Source organism: Mesocricetus auratus, unplaced genomic scaffold (genome assembly GCF_017639785.1).
Source record: "Mesocricetus auratus isolate SY011 unplaced genomic scaffold, BCM_Maur_2.0 Super-Scaffold_100676, whole genome shotgun sequence".
Classification (NCBI taxonomy): Eukaryota; Metazoa; Chordata; class Mammalia; order Rodentia; family Cricetidae; genus Mesocricetus; species Mesocricetus auratus.
Genome location: NW_024429266.1, coordinates 158,190,555 through 158,211,285, shown reverse-complemented (window position 1 = coordinate 158,211,285; position 20,731 = coordinate 158,190,555).

The window sequence follows — 20,731 nt, the reverse complement described above, 5'->3', positions numbered from 1 at the left end:
CTGGGACATGTACTGAAATTAACAACAGAAAGACAATTGCTTTGGTTAGCCTCTTTCTTTTGCCAAGTGTCAGAGAACACTGGTGGTATCTGTCCAAGAGCAGTCAGCAGAGAGCAGTTTGCGCTATTAACGTTACAGCCTACTTGCCAACTACAGGGTTACTACCCAGCCCTATGCTTATAGGCCAGCCTTCCTCTAATGGGTCCTTTATCTTCTGCTATCAAGCATATCGCATTAAAATAATTATAACTTTCCTAAAATCCCAATCAAAGAATGCCTTACAGGGGGAGCCATGTACAAATTGCTTGTTTGTCTTTCTTAACCTGGAGGGGCAGCTGAAGGAAGAGAATTCTTGCGATGAGACAATAAGTTAAAATTGGGAAATAGAAAAAGATGCATGGGTATGCCAAAGTCTGTAGGAGCTGTCCCTAAGATTGCATGCAAGTAACTGAAAACATGGTGACTCTGGTTATTGGCAGGTCACATGCTATCCTGAGAGGTATAATGACTTGGGAGTCATTTACTGCTAAATATAAAGATGATAAGAAGTGCTAGTGACTTGGGAGTCAAGAACTGCAATAGGTAAGCCTGAGGTTAGGTTCAGCTTGCGTGTTCCATTTCAACCTCACTGCGTGTGGTGAGCCAGGTACCATCATGAGTCCTCTTTTGCAGATAAACAAATAGATACTTATCAGGTTTCATCTTTCAACTGGGAATGGGGAGGAAGTCTTGTTGTGAAAGGTAGACTGAGTATGTAAATACACGGTACCCAACAGCACCGTGGTCTAGGTTTACTGGTTCTTTTTCTTGGGAACAATGCCATCGGGCCACTTTAGAAATGAGCCCAATTACTAATGAGGCCCCTTTGGTAACTAATATCCTTTGGCTGAAGTCCTATTTGGAAGAGCTTCTTGGAATTCATGTTGTGAATAAATTTAAATTTCTGGTTTCAGTTAATACAAGCAACTTGATAACCACACCATAATTTGTAGGTTTAGATGCATAAATTAGATACATGAAGACTGTCAGAGTAGCCATAAAGGTCCAGTGGACTCCTTAGAAGCTGCTGGATTGGCACTGACAGTTGATCTGGCAACAGAGGAATAAGGTTTGCTCTGGATGTGGACCAGGATCTCAAGGGATACACACATCTTTAGCCCAGTGTCTCTGTTGGGGCAGTGTCACAAGTTGCCATGGAGTAGACTAGCAAAGTAATCAGACCCTGGGGGAGAAAGAAAATAGCTTCAAACTCAGAGTCCACAGATCCTGATCAACAATATATTAACAACTAGAACGATGGCTTCTAGCAAGCTCCCTGCCTTTCGTCATCCATTAGTAATTTATTCATTGTGGGGCAAACCGTTATTCCTTATTTTTATAAGATCTGTGTATTATATGTGTATATCAATTTCAAACATGAACCAATAAGCATTCTCTGACACAGCCTGTTCTTTTTGTTTTTAAAGATTTGTTTATTTTTATTTTATATGTGTTGATGTTTTACCTGCCTGCATATGTGTGTGAGAGTGTTAGATCCCCTGGAACTGGAGTTACAGACAGTTGTGAGCTTCCATGTGGGTGCTGGGAATTGAACTCAGGTCCTCTGGATGAACAGACAGACAAAGAGACAAACAGGCCCATCAGGACCTGGTCTTGACAAGACTGCTTACTGAAGCACACCTCTTGCCTTCTCTCTAAACCTAAATCTCACTTCAGGGACCCTGAGCACAGACCTGAGAGGTCACTGGCCCTTCCTTCTTCCTCTTCCTGTTGTGGCCTCATTGACTACACCTTCCTCTGCTCACCGTTCTTATTGTTGGCGACCAGCTGGTCTCTCTGGTTCTACCACACAGCTTGAAGGGAAAAAACTGGTCTATGTGGGGCAGGTGGCAGAGCCTAAGCTCCACCTTCAAGAACTCTGGTGGCTGAGAGGCTTCACATGAGTGGCCTTAGCTTGTCCTTGGGTGGAAACAACAATGCCAGTCTTCTCTCTCTCTCTCTCTCTCTCTCTCTCTCTCTCTCTCTCTCTCTCTCTCTCTCTCTCTCTCTCTCTCTCCCTCCCTCCCTCCCTCCCTCCCCCCTCTCTCCACCTGCTTGCCATATCACTTCAACTTTATCTAGTGCCTGGGTGTTAAGTCCACATCTCCTGTCCCCAGAGGAGGCTGCCTTTTATAGATCTCATCAAAGGACTCCAAAGGGGCTCTGTCCAGGGGAGACACTACAAAGAAATGAGGGGGGGGGAAGCAAGAATTTGGGAAGATGTCTAGCAACTCACCCCTCCCTACCTGGCTGAGTCACACAGCGGCCAACCACATTGACCTGTCCTGAAGCAACAACTCCATCTCTGGGACTCCATCCTCTCTGACACCCCACTTCCAGCTCTCAGGTCTGGAGAGAGGTGGGAGCTTCTCTATGCATCAGTACCCCCTCATGGTTTCTCCTTCACACCTCACTTCTGCCCAGGTGGGACGGGGGTTCTGATTGGTTGCTCACTCACACACCATCTTTCTCTCTCTTTGTCTCTTTGTAAAAAGCTGTATTTATTTATCAGTATGTGTGTTCACAAACATACCCATGAGACCGGACACAAATGTGAGGACCAGAAACCAACCTGCAGGAGTCAGTTCTCTCCATCCAACCATATGGGTCCAGGGGACCAAACCCAGGTCATCAAGCATTGATTGTGTTACCCTGCTGAGCCATCTCACCAGCTCCAAACACATAATTGCTAACAAATAGGCTGCCTCAAAGGCATTTGGAGATGATGATGAATGACGAGGTGACATCGGGTGCTAGTGTATTAGTACTTACAAGGAGGTAAGGCAGAGTCTGTGAGCCCTACTTGGGGCCTGACTCACCCTCTTCATCTGCTCCATCTCCCAGTCTCTCTTTCTCTGCTTTCAGAATAAACTTGCACTTCCCTAGCTCTTTTTTTTTTTCTCAATCCCTTCATATGTCCTCTCTGGATCAGAACCTTGTAAGGGGAAAGGGGTGAATACTACCTTAAAACCCAAACAGTAATTGCAACAGATTAGAAATCTTTATTTTTTTAATACATTATTTTAATTGCGGCTGAATACAGGTTTTACCTGGGAAAGCAGCTTGATTGGTAGTGGCTGGCTGATATAAGGTTCTGCAGGGGATGTGCTTTGGGTTAGAGATCTGGGATCGATTAGAGATGTCTACCATCCACATGACAAAGGAGAGTGCTGTTTGTCATCCTGGACCTGTAACATAAGCTGCACTAGTAGTTGTCATTTTCTGCTGGGTCATGCCCTGGCATGGCCTTGGCTGTTTAGATACCTTGGTAGCAACTGACTAGGTTAGCTATTTACTTATCTTGCCCAATGTGTAATAATTAATTTTGTACTATTAAAATTTGTATTTTAATTTAAGCCACTAATAAGTGAACATTTAAATGCCTGTATCCAAGCTCTTACAAGAAGTGTGAGCTTTAACATTCATTCTGATGTCAAGAAAGATAGAAAAGCTATTAGGATAAATTCAAGGGCTAGACCTACATCCAATCAAAGCATTCTCATGGTTTTCTTATTTTTATTTATTTTTCCCCATGAAGCTTTGGGGTGCCACTTCTCTTCATCTCAGAGACACACAGTTTGAAAGACATCAGAAGATCACGATCACTGAAACCATCCATGCCACAACACATGGGAAGACCTCAAAACTGTTTAGTAACAACAGTAATGGAAACTCTGCTTGCCCACCTCCAAAGAGTATCAACTACACCTAGGCCCCTCCCAGATACTCTTCTTGTTGCCAGTGGGCCGTTATTATAGAGATGTCACCCTCAAGTGACATTTCAGTGGACTACATTTGGACAAAGATCTTTTTTTTTTCAATTTTAGAAACCTCCATCATATCTGTAAGTATTTTTTTCTCAAATGATGCTAGTTTGTGTTACATAACCAAGAAGTACTTGGTTAAACAAAGACTGGGAATGCTGGCAAGCTAGTGCAGTAACCAATGGTTAAATCAATCACCAAGTGATTTAATAAATAAAATATCAGAAATAAAACCAATAGGGTGAAATTTCACTGGAAGCACTTAGTGTATGATACTTTCATTCATTTAAAAATAGAATCCAGGAGGTATGTGTAGTACTTAAGGAATGCCATTTGTCACAGGGTCAGACAGTGACTTAAAATAACAGTGGTGGTGGCATAAGTATGTATGTATTTCTAGTTGTAAGCTACTTAGGAGTTCTGTGGTTGTTTGACCTTTCTGGATGGGTTAAATGTCCAAATTCTGTGGAGGGCGTGTTCCACTAGGACATTCTGAAGACAGGGGGAGCTGTCCTGCCTGAAACCTGCAAGTTAATACTTCTCACTGGCTAGCACTTCAGAAACTAGAGGGGAACTGATTCTTCATTTCTGCCTGGCTGTAGCATTTTCTCACCCTGGTCCACAGGACTGGTAAGTACATACAAGGTGAATTGATTGTGACTTTCACGGGGCAAGAACCAGCTACAGTATGGTTGGCTATTTCGGACTTTGATTTGTTATTTTTGGTTCAGGTTGTTCCAAAGATGTCAGACAACCTCCAGTGGCCTTGCTGTGTAAGGTGACACGCTGGTGGCTGCATACAATTGCAAGGTGATGATACCCATGTCCTGAGAGTGGGAGGTGACCTCTGTGTACACACTGCTCTGTAGAAACTGGTGAGAAGGCCAACTGCAGATTTCAGTGCAGAAGCAGACATACAGGTTGTGGCTTTCTCGGTGTTTCCAATGACTGCAAATGCATACAATGATTTCACCATATAGATCTTGTACTTCTTCCCAGCCACTTAAGCATCGCATCCTTCATTCCATCCACATATGTGATAATGCTTTGCACGCACTGAACCTTGACAATGTAGAATGAATAGATCTGGTCCTTGTCTTTATACAGCTTCCTGGTTCTTGGAATATTGAGAAATCTTTCGATATAAAGAATACAACGACAACAATGTACATTTTACTAATAGTTACCATTTATTATTTTTACTTGGCGAAAGTGGGGATATTTAAAACATCTGCCATTCAAAAAACTACTGGCATATTCTCTCCAGTAGCCTTCCCAGCCCTGACTTATAATCAATGTGGTTAGACTATAAGAAGGAAACAATTGCCGGGCGTTGGTGGCGCACGCCTTTAATCCCAACACTGGGGAGGTAGAGGCAGGTGGATCTCTGTGAGTTCAAGGCCAGCCTGGTCTACAGAGTGAGTTCCAGGGCAGCCTCCAAAGCCACAGAGAAACCTTGTCTCAAAAAAAAAAAAAAAAAGAAACAATTAGGAGACACAACAAATTCTTAGTTAATGTAGCATTTTTAAAAAATGAGTGCATACAAAAATCCCTAGCAGCTGCCAGAAGTGACAGGGTGGGAGAAGAAAAGCAGAACTAGCCCCCAATGAAATAGAGTTAATGAGAGAATTCCTTGCTCCTATGGTACAGTGCATGAAATTGGGCTCTATTAGAAGTAGCCTGGGCTGTGGACAGGCCACAAAGGAAACTCTGATGCAGGGAAAGAGCAGGCGAGATTCTTAGAGGGGCTGATAGTGAATCTGGGAAAACAGGACACAGACAACCGTGGTCCTGTCCAAAAGCAAGGAGATCAGGGCAGACAGCGTTATCCGACAGAGGAAGAAATCTGAATCCCTAACCCTGAAACAGGGCAGGCTGATAAGCAGAGCTCCATCTTCTCCGCACTTACACAGACATTCTCAGCAATGGCGTCTACGTCTGTGACCCTTTGTTGACTCCCCAGATGGGAAAGTACAATTGAAGAAGTGGAGTCACCTAGGAGAACATAGTTTATTGGGATGTTTGTTTGTTGGGGTGAGGGTTGTTTTTGTGATGGTCTGAATGAGAACGGCCCCCATAGGCTCATAGGTTTGAATACTTGATACCCAGGTGTGGTATCTGGAAGGATTAAGATGTGTGGCCTTTTTAGAACAGGTGTGTCACTGGTGACAGACTTGAGGTTTCAAAAGATTGGTGCCATTCGCAGAGAGCTCTCTCTCTGCCTCCTGCTTTCAGAACCAACTGTGAACTCTTGGCTCTTCCTGCTGCCATACAACTGCTCTGCCATCATGGACTCTAACCCTCTGAAACCATAAACCCAATGAAATGCCTTCTCTTTTAAGTTTCCTTGCTCATGGTGCTTTGTTTTCTTGTTTTGTTTTTTGAAACAGGGTCTTGCTAAGTTACTGAAGCAATCCTCTTTCCTCACCCTCCCAAATGAAATGAGATGACTATGGTTTGCCATCAGCCCCTGCTGAGAGCATAATATATGAGACACACACATCCCAATTTGTTTTTCTTTGTTTTTAAATTTCATTTCATGTGTATTGGTATTTTACCTGCATGTATATCTGTGCACCACATACATGCCTGGTGCCCACTGAGGCCAGAAGAGAGAGTCAGACTCCCTGGAACTTGAGTTACAGTTGATTGCAAGCTATTATATGGGTGCTGAGAATCACACCGGGGTCCTCTGGAAGAGTAACCAATGATCTTAACCACTGAGCCATCTCTCCAGGCCAATGAGACAGGCTTTAGATAGACTTTCAATGTTGACTAAGTGATATTTTTGCTCCCCATTGGCTAACTCTGCTTTGTATTAGCTGACAAAAACTAAGCAGACATCTGAATGGACCTGACATCCACTAAGTAAGTGTCTGGATGGACCTACACCTTGGCATCCACAAGTATGTGGAAAAAAAAGAGAATGAGATGGAAATGGCAGCTCCAAGCAATCTGAAGAAAATGTGATTTTTTTAATCCTTCAACTGGACCTTTTACCATAGCACTATAAACTTATTAGAATACTTAAACACCACACCAAAGTGTCAACTTGAATTGGGAGGAAAACATTAGGCATTATTAATTTTGTTTGGTTTTGAGATTTCACTATGTAGCCTTCAATGGTCTAAAGCTCATGGATATCAACCTGCCTCTGCCTCCCAAGTGCTGGGATTACAAGTGTTAGTATCACCACTATTTTACTTTGGCATTTTATTAGTTAGCATTGATTCATCTACTTAATATACCATAAAACATTTCTTCTGCACTGAGTCTTTCCCCCACTGGAGAGAAGCATTTGTGAGTAGAGACCCAGATACACATTCACTGAAATTTGAATTAGAAACTGTTCTTGTTGAACATATTTCCCTACTTTTGTGTGTGAGAGAGATAGTGTCTGATGCAACCCATGCTGGCCTTGAATTTAAAGTGTAACCAGGGTTGACCTTGAGCTTTGGACACCCCTGCTTCCATTTCCTGAGTCTAGGGTTACAGGCAAATACTGGGTGCTGGGATTAAACTCAGTGCTTCCTGCATGCCAGGCAAGCATTCTACCAACTGAACTACATCCTCAACGAAAGGGCATTGAAAAGCACAGGTCATTTTGAGTTCCTCTAAGTGCTTTGCAATGGCTCCCAGTTGCATTTAGAATAAAAGCCCTTCAAGGTTTTCCTTTCTATCCTCCATCCTAACTCTGCCTCTTATCACCCTCATCCTCCTTCATGATTTTTCCCCCAACTGCCTCCTGACATACCTGAGAAAGAGTGGCAAGATATAGGAAAGAGGGACATGAATGGTTATCAGAGGAAACTACCAATTATTCCAGAAATCCAGGGGCCTTCCATAAATGGACTGGTAGGACTACTCATTCATTTATAATTCACTTATTCAACTGTTCTGAGCTTTCCCTTATCTGTCCTAGTGATAGTATGGTGACTGAGGCAGCCACTGTCTCTGAGCTCATGTATCTTACAGTTTGAGAGAGTGTGTCTGAATCTACCAAAGATAGAAAGGCAAATATCAAAAAGACGCTGCTAAAATTACTTGACCAAAGGTAGAACTATCAGCTAAGCAAACTCATCTGTATTCATACACCTGGAATATACTTTCAAAAGCTTCGTTGTCCAATAACTGGACTTTATGCTTCATACATGAGTCTACGAAAGGGTCCCATAAATTTCTGAAGACACATTCCAGAACAAGTGCTTTTCCTCAGAATCATAGAACTCATGCTTACTCATTTTAAAAGACTTAATTATGAAAGGCATTTTCCCCACTTTGGTAACAATTGATCCAGTTTTGAAAGCGAGACTCTGACAAATTTGTAAGTACAGGCCTGAAATGAAGCACTTGGGAGGCTAAGGTAAGAGGATCTCTACAAGTCTGAAGCCAGCACAGTGCATAGCCGTTTCCGGGGCAGCCAAGGCTACATCCTGAGACTCTACCTCAGAAAACAAAAGGAAAATAAAAGGGAAGGAGAAGGGAAGAGAAAACCCTTGGACTTCCAGATGACACCGGGGGGAGGGATTGGGGCAACTGTGATTAACTATATCATTAAAAGTTGGACTCTCCCCCACAAAGACAGCCATGGTTTCTGCACGGTGAGAATGAGCTACATGATGGGAAGGACTGGAAACAATCTTAAAAGAAAAAACTCAATCTTTAAGAAGGAGCTTGGAGGAGTCCCAGCCCACCCTGTGGGAGATCATCTGGGAACTTGTTAGTTCAGGTTTTTTTTTCTGCCCACATACTTCATTTCCTGCTTTTTAATAATCAATATGTGTGGTTATACTTAAAAACAAAGTTATTTTAAAGACAGAGTGCAAACAGGCTTGTTTCTAGCGACCGTATTTTTGAGTCACATCTTTGGAAAAGAACCAAAGGGGAGACCTGTTGTGGTTAGTAAAGCTTGATAAAATTCTTGAGACACCGCATAGAGTTCCTGGTTGCACGTCTAAGGTTTCTGGTCACTCTGGCCTTTTCTCCAATGTCTCTATTGCTTCTTGAGTAACAACCTGTTCGATCTGAATTCTCCTTTCGTTTCAATTAACTGAAGTGCTCGTGCCTTGTGTAGGTATACACATAGCCTGCTTTTTTTAACCTTCATATTTTATTTAAAACCTCACTGACATATTGATATGTAACTAGCACTGAGCAAAATACCCGAGTGTTAAGTACACTCACAGATCAGATTTGGCAAATGCATTCACTTATGCAACCAATACCCCAACTGAGATACAGCAGTCACCCCAGAACATTCACGCTGCCCCTTTTCCAGTCAATCCCACCCTTTGTAAACACCTACCCTTGGTTCAATCTCTGCAGGTGACCTTACACTTGACCTTCATAAAAACAGAATCTTTCTACATGTGTTCTTCCTATCTGGCTTTTTCCGTTCAACTTGATGCTCTTGGAATATGGAGGTGTTGCTGTGAACACTGGGCATGTGTCTGCATTACTGAGCATTCTTTATATTCCTAGAGTAGAATTTCTTTATCCATGTTTCTGTTGGTGGACTTCAAAATACAAAACAAAGCATGGTCTCAATGAATCCCAGGCTGGTGCAAACTCCAGATGTAGACAAGGACAACCTTGAACTTCGGATCCTCTGGTTTCTGTCTTCCAAGCCCTTATACTATAGGCCTGTGCAACCTTGCCTATTTTCTGTGTTTCTGGGGATTGGCCTCTAAGGCTTTGGAAGGCTAGGCAAACATTCTACCAACAAAGCTGGAGTCTTTCTGGAACAAGCATTCTAACACCAATGAGAGTGGAAGAGAGTTGTCACTGGTGGGCACATCCAGGACACTCCTGAAAGTCTTCAGTGCCAGGCCCAATTTGCATTCTTGTTTTATACTCTCAAACCACAAAATAGGGCAGGCAAGCAAGTAAGATTTCACAGGAGGGCACATGGCAGCCAGCAGGTTGTTAAGGGCAATGACCCGTTGTCTCAGCAATTCCTCCAGGTCATTCTGTTTCAGGTAGAAAGTGAAGTCATGTTTGGCAAATAGAGAGTACAAACGGTGCTTTGAGTAAATCACTAAATAAATCAACACATCATTATCTAATAGTTAGTCTTTTCTACCTTATTCTACTTTACCCTCTTGTGGACTTAATACTATGAATTGTTTTATTTTTTTAAGTGCTTTTACCCAACAAGCCATTTTCCTAACTCCTGTATTTTTAATGAGTTTTTATTTTGTGAAATGATACAGAAAAAAAGAAATTCACGTGATAAACACAGGTAGACAGAATGTTTTTCAGCAAACACGAGTGAATTGCAAATCTACATACTTGGCAACCTGCTTGCTCGCGTCCTTCCTTCCTTCTTTTTTTTTTTTTTTTAAATAAGGCCTCAAAAGGATGCGGCACTATTAGGAGGTGTGGCTTTGTCAGAGAAGGGGTGGCCTTCTAGGGGAAGTATGTCACTATGGGGGTGGGCTTTGCAGTCTTGTTTGCTCAAGCTGTACTCGGTGAGGAAGACAGTTCACTTCCTGTTGCCTGTGGATCAAGATGCAGACCTCTCAGCTCCTTCCCCAGCACCATGCCTGCTTGTGTGCCACCAACATGTTTCTGGCCATGATGACAGTGGACTAAACCTCTGAAACTGCAAGCTAGTCTAATTAAATGTTTTCCTTTATAAAAGTTGCTGTGGTCATGGTGTCTCTTCACAGCAACTGAAATCCTAACTAAGACACTATGAGACTCCTACTGATCTGGAACTCACATAGATCAGGTTGGCCTCAAACTCACACATTCACTTGCTGAGTACTGGGATTACTGAGTACTGCCACCATACCAGAAGCTTCAAATGCTTTCTACATACACATACACCATACACACACACACCACACACACACACACACACACACACACACAGAAACTGTGTCTCAAAACATCAAACCAACCAACTAACCATAAAGATTAAAGCTTCACTCTGAAGTGATGGGGGAATGTTCTTCTGTGTATATGCTTCACTTATTGACTAATGAATAAAACACTGATTGGTTGATTGGCCAGACAGGAAGTGACATAGCTGGGCAGAATCAGGATATAAGCAGGGACAAACAGGAGATTGCTCTCTTCTCTACGGATACACTTAGGAGGTAAGGTGTGCTTTGGCTTGCTCCTTCTCTCTAATCTCTTAGCATTTCCCTCTATAGCTGACTCTGGCCTTTTATTATCTAGATCAATTAAGAACTCATTTTACACTGAAGTAGTCTGTGAGACTTGCTAACTGTGCTATGGGGGTAGGTCATGTTTATATTTTTATTTTTGTGATGAAGTATTCTAATCAATAAAAAGACTTTTTCTTATTATATTTTGTTTATTTTACTAGTGCATGGGTGCACATAAGAATGCCGTGGCACAAAGGCAGGCATTGGTAGCTCACACCTTTAATCCCAGCACTCAGGAGGCAGAGGCAGGCAGATCTCTGTGAGTTCAAGGCCAGCCTGGTCTACAAAGCAAGTTCCAGGACAACCTCCAAAACAATACAGAGAAACCCTGTCTCGAAAAAAAAATGCCGTGGCACAAAAGCAATCTACAGATTCAATGCAATCCCCATCAAAATCACAGCACAATTCTTCACAGACCTTGAAAGAACAATACTCAACTTTATACGGAAAAACAAAAGGCCCAGGATAGCCAAAACAACCCTGTACAATAAAAAGAACTTCTGAGTCACCACCAACCCTTCAAGCTCTATTATAGAGCTATAGTCCTGAAAACAGCTTGGTATTGGCACAAAAATAGACAGGTAGACCAATGGAATCAAATTGAAAACCCTGATATTAACCCACACATCTAGGAACACCTGATTTTTGACAAAGAAGCTAAAATTATACAATGGAAAAAAGAAAGCATCTGAAACAAATGGTGCTGGCATAACTGGATGCTGGCATGAAGTAGACTGAAGATAGATCCATATCTATCACCATACACAAAACTTAAGTCCAAAGACATCAACATAAATCTAGCCACACTGAACATCTTAGAAGAGAAAGTGGGAGGTACCCTCGAATGAATTGGTACAGGAGACTGCTTCCTGAACCTAATACCAGTAGCACAGACACTGAGATAGACAATTAATAAATGGAAGCTCCTGAAACTGAGAAGCTTCTGTAAGGCAAAGGACACAGTCAACAAGACAGAAAGGCAGCCTACAGATTGGGAAAAGATATTCACTAACCCTACATCTGATAGAGGGCTGATTTCCAAATTGTATAAGAACTCAAAAAGCTAGTCACCAAATCACCAAATAATCCAATTAAAAAGTGGGGTACAGAACTAAATAGAGGATTCTCAATAGAGGAATTTAAAATGGCTGAAAGACACTTAAGAAAGTGCTCAACATCCTTAGCCATCCAGGAAATGCAAATCAAAACAACTCTAAGATACCATCTTATACCAGCCAGAATGCCTAAAATCACAAACACCAATAACAGTCTGTGCTGGAGAGGATGTGGAGAAAGGAGGAAATTCCTCCACTGCTGGTGGGAGTGCCAACTCGTACAGCCACTTTGGAAATCAGTATGGGGATTCCTCCAGCAATTCCACTCTTAGGCATATACTCAAAATATTCATTCATACAACAAGGACATCTGCTCAAACATGTTCATAGCAGCATTAATTGTAATAGTCAGAACCTGGACGCAACCTAGATGCCCCTCAACTGAAGAGTGGATAGAGAAAATGTGGTACATTTACACAATGGAGTATTACTTAGTAGAAATAAAAAATGGAATCTTGAAATTTGCAGGCAAATGGATGGAGCTAGAAGAAACCATCCTGAGTGAGGTAACCCAGTCACAAAAAGACAAACATGGTATGTACTCATACTGATTTTAGACATAGAGCAAGGATTATCAGCCTACAATCTACACTGCCAGAGAAGCTAGGAAACAAGGAGGGCCCTAAGAGAGACATACATGGTCCCCCAGAGAAGGGGAAAGGGTTAAGATCTCCTGAACTAAGTAGGAGCATGGAGGAAGTTAGGAGAAAGAGAAGGGGAGAAGAGGAAAGGAGAGGAGGACAGGAGGAAACAGAAAAATTGAGTTGGGGGAAGATTAGAGGAGAGCAAGAAAAGAGATACCATAATAGAGGGAGCCATTATAGGTTTAAAGAGAAATCTGGCACTAGGGAAATGTCCAGAGATCTACAAGGATGACCTCAATTAACAATCTAAGCAATAATGGAGAGGCTGCCTTAAATGCCCTTCCCCTAAAATGAGATTGGTGACCACCTTATATGCCATCCTAGAGCCTTCATCCAGTAGCTGATGGAAGCAGAAGCAGACACCCTCAGCTAAACACTGAGCAGAACTCCTGGAATCAAGTTGCAGAGAGGGAGGAGTGATGAGCAAAGGGGTCAAGACCAGACTGGAGAAACCCACAGAAACAAGTAACCTGAGCAATGGACAACTCATGAACCCCAGACTGATAGCTGGGAAACCAGCATAGGACTGTTCTAGACCCCCTGAACGTGGGTGTCAGTTAGGAGACCTGGGCAATCTATGTGGCCTCTGGTAGTGGATGAGTATTTATTCATAGTGCATGGATGGACTTTGGGAGCCCATTCCACATAGAGGGATACTCTCTCAGCCTAGACATACAGGGATGGCCTAGGCCGGCTACAAATGATATGACAGATTTTGAAGATCCCCCATGGAAGGCCTCACCCTCCTTGGGGAGCAGAAAGGGGATGGGATAAGGAGCTGGTGGGGAGCAGGGGAGGAGGAGAAGGAGAGGGAACCGGGATTGACATATAAAACAAACTTGTTTCTAATTTAAAATAAAAAAAATGTCGTGGCACAATGTAGAGGTCAGAAGATGGCATGAGGAAGCCAGTGTCCTCTGAAATGGACATTTCAGTAACATTCTCTCCCTCTCTCTCTCTCTGGCTTTTCCAGATAAGGTTTCTCTGTGTAGCCTTGATTGTCCTAGAACTCACTCTGTAGATCAGCTGGCCTCCTACCACCTGCCTTACAAGTGCTGGGATTAAAGGTGTGCACCACCATCACCACCACCTGACACAAAACATTTTCTAAAGGTTATTGCTAGTCTGATGATAATAAGAACCATATAGATGGTATATACATTATATATATATGTATGTATATATTATATGATATAGAATGCCATCGTTATAATAAGCCACATTCAGAGGCAAAGCTTTTAGAAGCCATTTATCCAAATTACAACATTCTTCCTATAGAAATTTGCCTTTTTTGGGCTGGAAAGATGGCTCAGTGATTAAAAGCATTGACTGCTCTTCCAGAGGTCCTGAGTTCAATTCCCAGCAACCACATGGTGGCTCACAACCATCTGTAATGAGATCTGGTGCCCTCTTCTGTCATGCAAGGGTACATGCAGGCAGAACACTGTATACATAATAAATAAATAAATCTTTAAAAAAAAAAGAAAGAAATTTGCCTTTTTGGAGGAGAAATCTGAAGAGCTTCTTGGGACTCCATATTTTCCAGATCAGTGTGATCCAAGAATAATTTTTCATAGCCAATGTCTTGATGTCCCCAATAGCTGTCTGATGATTTGTATGAAACAGCAAAGGAGGGCCGGGGAGATGATTCAGTCAGTGATTACTGTATAGGCATGAGGCCCTGAGTGCATTCCCCTGGAACCCCTGAGAATAAAAAAGCCAGGCATGCTGAGGCACATACGTAATCTCAGCACTTGTTGGGGAGGGTGGAGTCAGGCAGATCCCTGGGACTCACTGGACAGCCAGTCTAGCCTACTTGGCAGACTTTAGGCAAAAAGAAGCCCTGTTCCAATAAACAAGCAAACAAAAGACAAGGTGGATGGCATCTGAGGAATGGCACCATAGGTTGACTTCTGTCCTCTCTATACACGGACACACTCATGCTCAGGCACACATGCAATAGCAGAATTTTCACTTTGGGTGCTGTGTGATTTCAACCCTGGATATTTAAATACGTTTGAACTGAATAAATGATAAGAAGCAACAGAAGACTAGGAATTATGACTTCTGACACATACCTATAACCCCAGCACTCTGAGGGCTGAAGCAGGAGGATTGCAAACTAGAGGGCAATCCAGGCTACATAATGAGATTCCCCCTCCCCCTTTCTTCCCTTGGGTAAATAAATTAATATTTGTGTCAGTTCTGACAAATGTCTGTGGTTTTTTTTTCAAGGTTGTGTGGGGAAATTTGACACATATAAAAATCACTTGTCGCGTGCTTAGTGGTGGTAAGTACTTGATAAAGTTTAGCAGGATAGCAAGATCAATAGCAGTCACGGCAGCAGGACCTTTACAATAATAGTGACAACGGTATTGACAGAAACAGCAGCTGTGGCAGCCGTAGCTACAACAGAGTTCATGACGGCTGGGCTGCATAGTCAATCCATATTAGTTGTCTTAATAGGATTGTCATAGCATTCTCACTCACCTTTGAAATGAAACCAAAATAGGAACAATTTAATAAGAAAATCTTTTAATTTTATATTTTTTCTATGTTATGTGTATAAGTGTTTTTCCTGTCTGTATGTATGTGTGCAATGTGCATGGTTGGTGCCTGAGAATATTGGAATAGGTCACTGGATCACCTGCAACTGGAGTATGGATGCTTGTAAGACACCACGTATTACTGGGAACCAAGGCTGGGTCCTCTCAAAAGCAACAATTAAGTGCTCTTAGTTGTTGAGCCATCTCTCCAGCTCCAATTAAATGATTTAAATAGAAGTTAACTGGCTTATAAGACAATGAAGGTAGAAAGATGAATACGCCCTTGTAACTGGATTGGATGTGGTGAAGGCAAGGCAGGCTGGGTATTGGGTCTTAGAGAAGCATTTGCCTCATACATTTCAGAGTCCATTCTGAGGGACTGCACCATGGGTCAGGGACATGTGAGCAGAGATCCAGGCATTTGTATGGCATCCATGAAGTCTTCAGGCAATTTGTAGCCAATGGGCAGAGCCTTGGAGATCCAAACAGAATTGCACAAGAGAATAGCATGCCACAAACAGGTCAGAGCTGATTTATTTAGTACCACTTGGAAGTCATTCTAAAGTTGTGTCCATTTTTAACCAGGGGATGTAACTGAATCAAGAGATGACTTATCTACCCTCTTCACAACCAGGATCGGTGTAGAATGAAAAAGTTAAAAAGAGTAAATGGACCCAAGAAAGATGTGTTGCCTTCTCTGGCCATCTGTACCTCCCGTATATTACTAAGATCTTTGTACATATATTACATATGTGTTCTAGAGATAATAACATGGAAAAGCCTTTCTATTTTCTGTTTTGAACAGTATTTGTTAGATAATGGGCACAGCTAATGGATAATGTTTATTAAGTTATACTCTGGATTATGTCATTTAGTTTTTTCCCAAGTATCCTACAAAGTTTTGTGTGTGTGTGTGTAACTTTTTGATGTTGAGACTCTATGTTGTCATATATAGCTTACACTTGAGAACTGTTGCATAATTGAGTTAGGAAAATATCACAGAAAGTTTTAAGTAATTCTCCATTTTGTATTGGGCTCCTTTCATTGCTATCATGTGGATACGTAGGCTGTGGGGCTGAAGATTAAACCTGTCTGGAGGGAAAAGATTGACCAGTGACTGGCAATGACAATTCTGTGGGGCAGGTACCCAGTTCTAGACAAAGACTTGAGAGAAATGCATTTGGAAGGAGATGACCTCAGTGAAAGATGAAGACAGAAAATAAATGAATAAATTAATATGTTACTCCATCCAGAGGGGGGGGGGGAAGCTCCAAACTTTGACACAGCAAAGGCATCTCCCAACCATGGAATTCTCAAGTTGACTGTGATTAGAACAGACAGTATGTCGCAGGGATTGATGGGAATCACTCAGGACTAGAGCTGCAGAGTACAGATCTTGAAGGACCCTAGAACTACAGGAATGGCTATGGGCCTTGAGAGTGGCAGGGGACTCTTTCAAACTACAAATTCACACACACACACACACACACACACACACACACACACACAAACAAACAAAAGCCAGGAATTCTATAATGTCCCATCATAGGAGGTTGGGGCAGGGGAGTCATTACATTTCAAAGTACACAAGTGTGTCCTGTGGAGGGCTGTTCTTACATCTCTTCCTCTAGTGATGCGCTTCCTCAGCCTCCATAGCCAAGTGTCCATCTCTTGTGCAGCTTTCCAGAGTTACTAAATGCTGTTTCATGTATATATATATTATTTCCACACAAATGTAGGTTATAAGTATTAATCTCCTACAGAGATAAGCCACAATGTATTTAGCCCATTTTTCCAGTTTTTAAAAATATATTAAACTATCTCAGATGTAGACAGCAGAGAGCAGTTGGTTTTCTTTGACATGGTTTTTCCTCCCTTCCTCCCTTATTCTGGTTCCCTTCTCCTCCCTGGCCCCTCCTACTCTTCCCTGTCACCCCTCCCTCAATCTGTTTCTGTTTGCCTCCTCTTTCATTAAAATTAGATGTGGGCTGGAGATGGGCCTAGGAGTATGGGGCACATAGCAAAGTGTTGCAATCATTAAAGATCAGAGCTCTAGAAGGAAACCCTACCGAGTTTTTAAAACTTGATTTGTGGCTGACACAGCAAAAAGCCTGAGCGCTCCACCACCTTCCAAATGCTGGCATTCCTTCATCATTAAGGGCTATCTGAAGACATCTGCTCATCTCCTGCTTTTATTCTTGCCCGTCCTCTAACTCATCCAATGAGCTTTCTAAGCAGTAGCCAAAGTGGCCTTCTGAAAGTATAAACCATAGTAAGCTACATGTGAAACCCTTTGCTGGTTCACAATGATGCTTGGAATGAACAACTTAGTCTTGGCCATAAACACACACCCTGCCTGGCCCTGCCTAGTGCTGCCTGGCCCTCCCTGGCCCTGCCTAGCCCTGCCTGGCCCTGCCTGACCCTGCCTGACCCTGCCCCTAATCCTCCATGCCCTACACTGGCCAGACCTGTGAGGTTTAGGTAGCCTCCTAGATTCTAGGACCCAGGATGTTCCAGGATTCTAACTGCCAGAAAGACGTTGCACACCATTCCCACTGCCTTTCGTGGGTGCCATCACTCTCCACTGCTGTTTTCTAACACACAGAATCTTTCTTCCTAGTATTTACCGCAGCCAGAAGCGATTGGCATTGTCTGTCTTGATCACTCCCACATTCCCGGGTTTCTAACATAGTACAGGGCACAAAGCAGACCCTCAGCAAACACTGTGACAAGCTGCTTGAGCCTGGCCTGCCAGATGAGTGCTTGCCCCTGGGGTACCCATGCCCAGGGTAGTGTCAATCATTTCCAGTTGCATTAAAGTCTGAGAGATGAGCTCAGACCAGCAAAAAACAGTGGGAAAAGCATGTTTGAAGTCTTGGAGGCAGGTAAAATCTTGGAATGTTCTAGATTTACATACTAGAATCACCAGAGAATGTTCAAAAAGGCACAGATCCTAAGACCCAGCCTTGAGGATTCTAATTCAAGGGTTTCTAGGAGGAAGTCAATCTCATTTCTTCTGCTGGACTCTGATTCGAAGTCAGTTGATCTGTGACCTGTTGGGCCATACAGGTGTCATCCCTACAGGTAGCCTCTTGCTTTTGTCATCATGTTGGATGCTGATGTGGGAAGCTACTGAGGTGACCGCCATAAAGCACCACAAATAGCAAACGCAGCTAGCTCAGTGTCAAACGAGACTAATTAGACCCGCAAAACCCTCCCTGTCAACAGGCGGGTGAGGTGCCCTGGGAAGCAGCTGGCAGAGATTTGCCCACTTCCTGCTCCTGGAAGACACTGTCAGAGGAATCAGGGCTCCTTGTAGCAATCCTCAATCAGCTAGATCGTCAGAGTCGTTTGGGCATGCGGGAACAAGTGGCATTCATCTGGACAGAATGAGAATCTGAAAGAATTCAGGTTGTTTTTTATAGGGAGGGTTTCTTGTTTACATTTCAGTGCTGGCTCCTATGTTCTCTTGGTTGCTTTCTGTCAATTACCAAGATTTTTAAAACTTCTTTTGTTATGGCTGTTAATATACCTTGTTTTAGTCGGGTGTTGGTGGCGCACGCCTTTAATCCCAATACTGGGGAGGCAGAGGCAGGTGGATCTCTGTGAGTTGGATGCTAGCCTGGTCTACAGAGTGAGCGCCAGGACAGCCTCCAAAACAATACAGAGAAATCCTGTCTCAAAAAACAAAACAAACAAACTATATATATATATATATACATATATATATATTAGTTTTTCCTTAACTGTTTCGTTTCTGTGGCCGCCCTGAAATATGACACATTGTGATGGTTGAGAAGAATGACTAGGGGGGAAGAAAGCACATACATGTTCAGATGCATTTTTTTTAATCTTTTGATTTGTTGACTCTGGATGCAGAACTTTGGAACATGGAGAAATGTGTGTATGTATTTATACATATGTGTGTATACATAAATGCACATACATATAGAAATAGTAACATATTATATAATTTGCCCATGCTGGGGATATATTGCAAAAACACTAAGGGGATCACTTAGGCATTCACACGAAAAATATTTAGCTTTTCATATTCTTCGATCCTGCAATTTGACTTCTTAGAAATTATCCAGTTACCCTAAGCAAATAAACTTGGACGTATACAAATATGTGGCTAGTAAGATGTTCATTGAAGGACTGTTTGTACTTGTGAGAAATGAGAATAGTTTAGATATGTAACAGTTAAGGGTTAGTTACATAAACTATGAAATTTGTAAACTATAGTTCCTGGCAGGGAGATCTTAAAAAGTATGTGGTTCCACAGAAACAGTTGACCTGAACAAGGGGGAGCTCTTGACCCCAGACTGGTGACTGGGAGGACAGCATTGGACTGACCCAGACCCCCTGAATGTGGATGTCAGTGAGGAGATTTAGGCAATCTATGGGGCCTTGGGTAGTATTTATTCCTGGCATACATATGGACTTTGGCTGCCCATCCCACAATGAGGGATACTCTCTCAGCCTGGACTCTTGGGGGAGGGCCTGGGCCCTGCCCTGGATGACATGGCAGACTCTGGAGATCCTCCATGGAGGGGCCTCACCCTCCCTGTGGATCAGAGTGGAGATTGGGTGGGGGGTCGGAGGGCCTGGTGGGAGGGGCAGGGGAGAAGGGGAGGGAGAGGGAGCTGGGTTTGACATGTGAAACAAACTTGTTTCTAATTTAAATTAAAAAAGGGGAAAAAAGTATGTGGTTCTAGAATATATAATTGCCTCAAAAGTAATCCGATTTTTATCAATTAGAAAACACATAGAGCAGACTGGATGTGGTGAAGGCCTGTAAGCATGACACTTGGGCACTGGAGGCAAGAGGGTAGCTGCAAGTTCAAGGACAGCCATACCACATAGTGAGCTTGAAAGCCACATAACAAAACCACAGGACACAGGGCTAGGTGGGATACAGTCAGGGCAGAGTGCTGACTTCCATGGCCAAATCCCTGGGTTTCGAGTCCAAATTGCCAAAAGCCACAAAGGTGATAGACTAGTAGGAGTTCCTATTTCTAAAGAAATGCCTAAAATAAGCAAGAGCATTCACTACAATTGCTCTCAACAGGGAAATAAGGTGGAAAATTTATTTTCCTCTCTAGCTCTGTATGTTGTCTTCAGGTCTTCAAAAAATAGCTATATTTCTGAGGAAAGAGTTGCAAAATTCAAAGTTGAAAATAGTTAGCCAGATGATGGTGGCAATGCCTTTATTCCCAGCACCCAGGAGGCCAGCGTGGTCTATAGATCGAGTTCCAGGACAGCCAAGCCTACACAGAAAAACTGTCTCAAAAAAACAAAAGAAAAAAATAATAAGCAGATTTATAGTGGTGAAGTCTTTTCCCAGCCCAGCCCTTCAGACTCCCAAGGCCCTCTCTAAAAGCACCTGAAATGTTTGTTTTCTTACTTATTTTTCAACAATATACCTCACTGATATTTTTATATTTA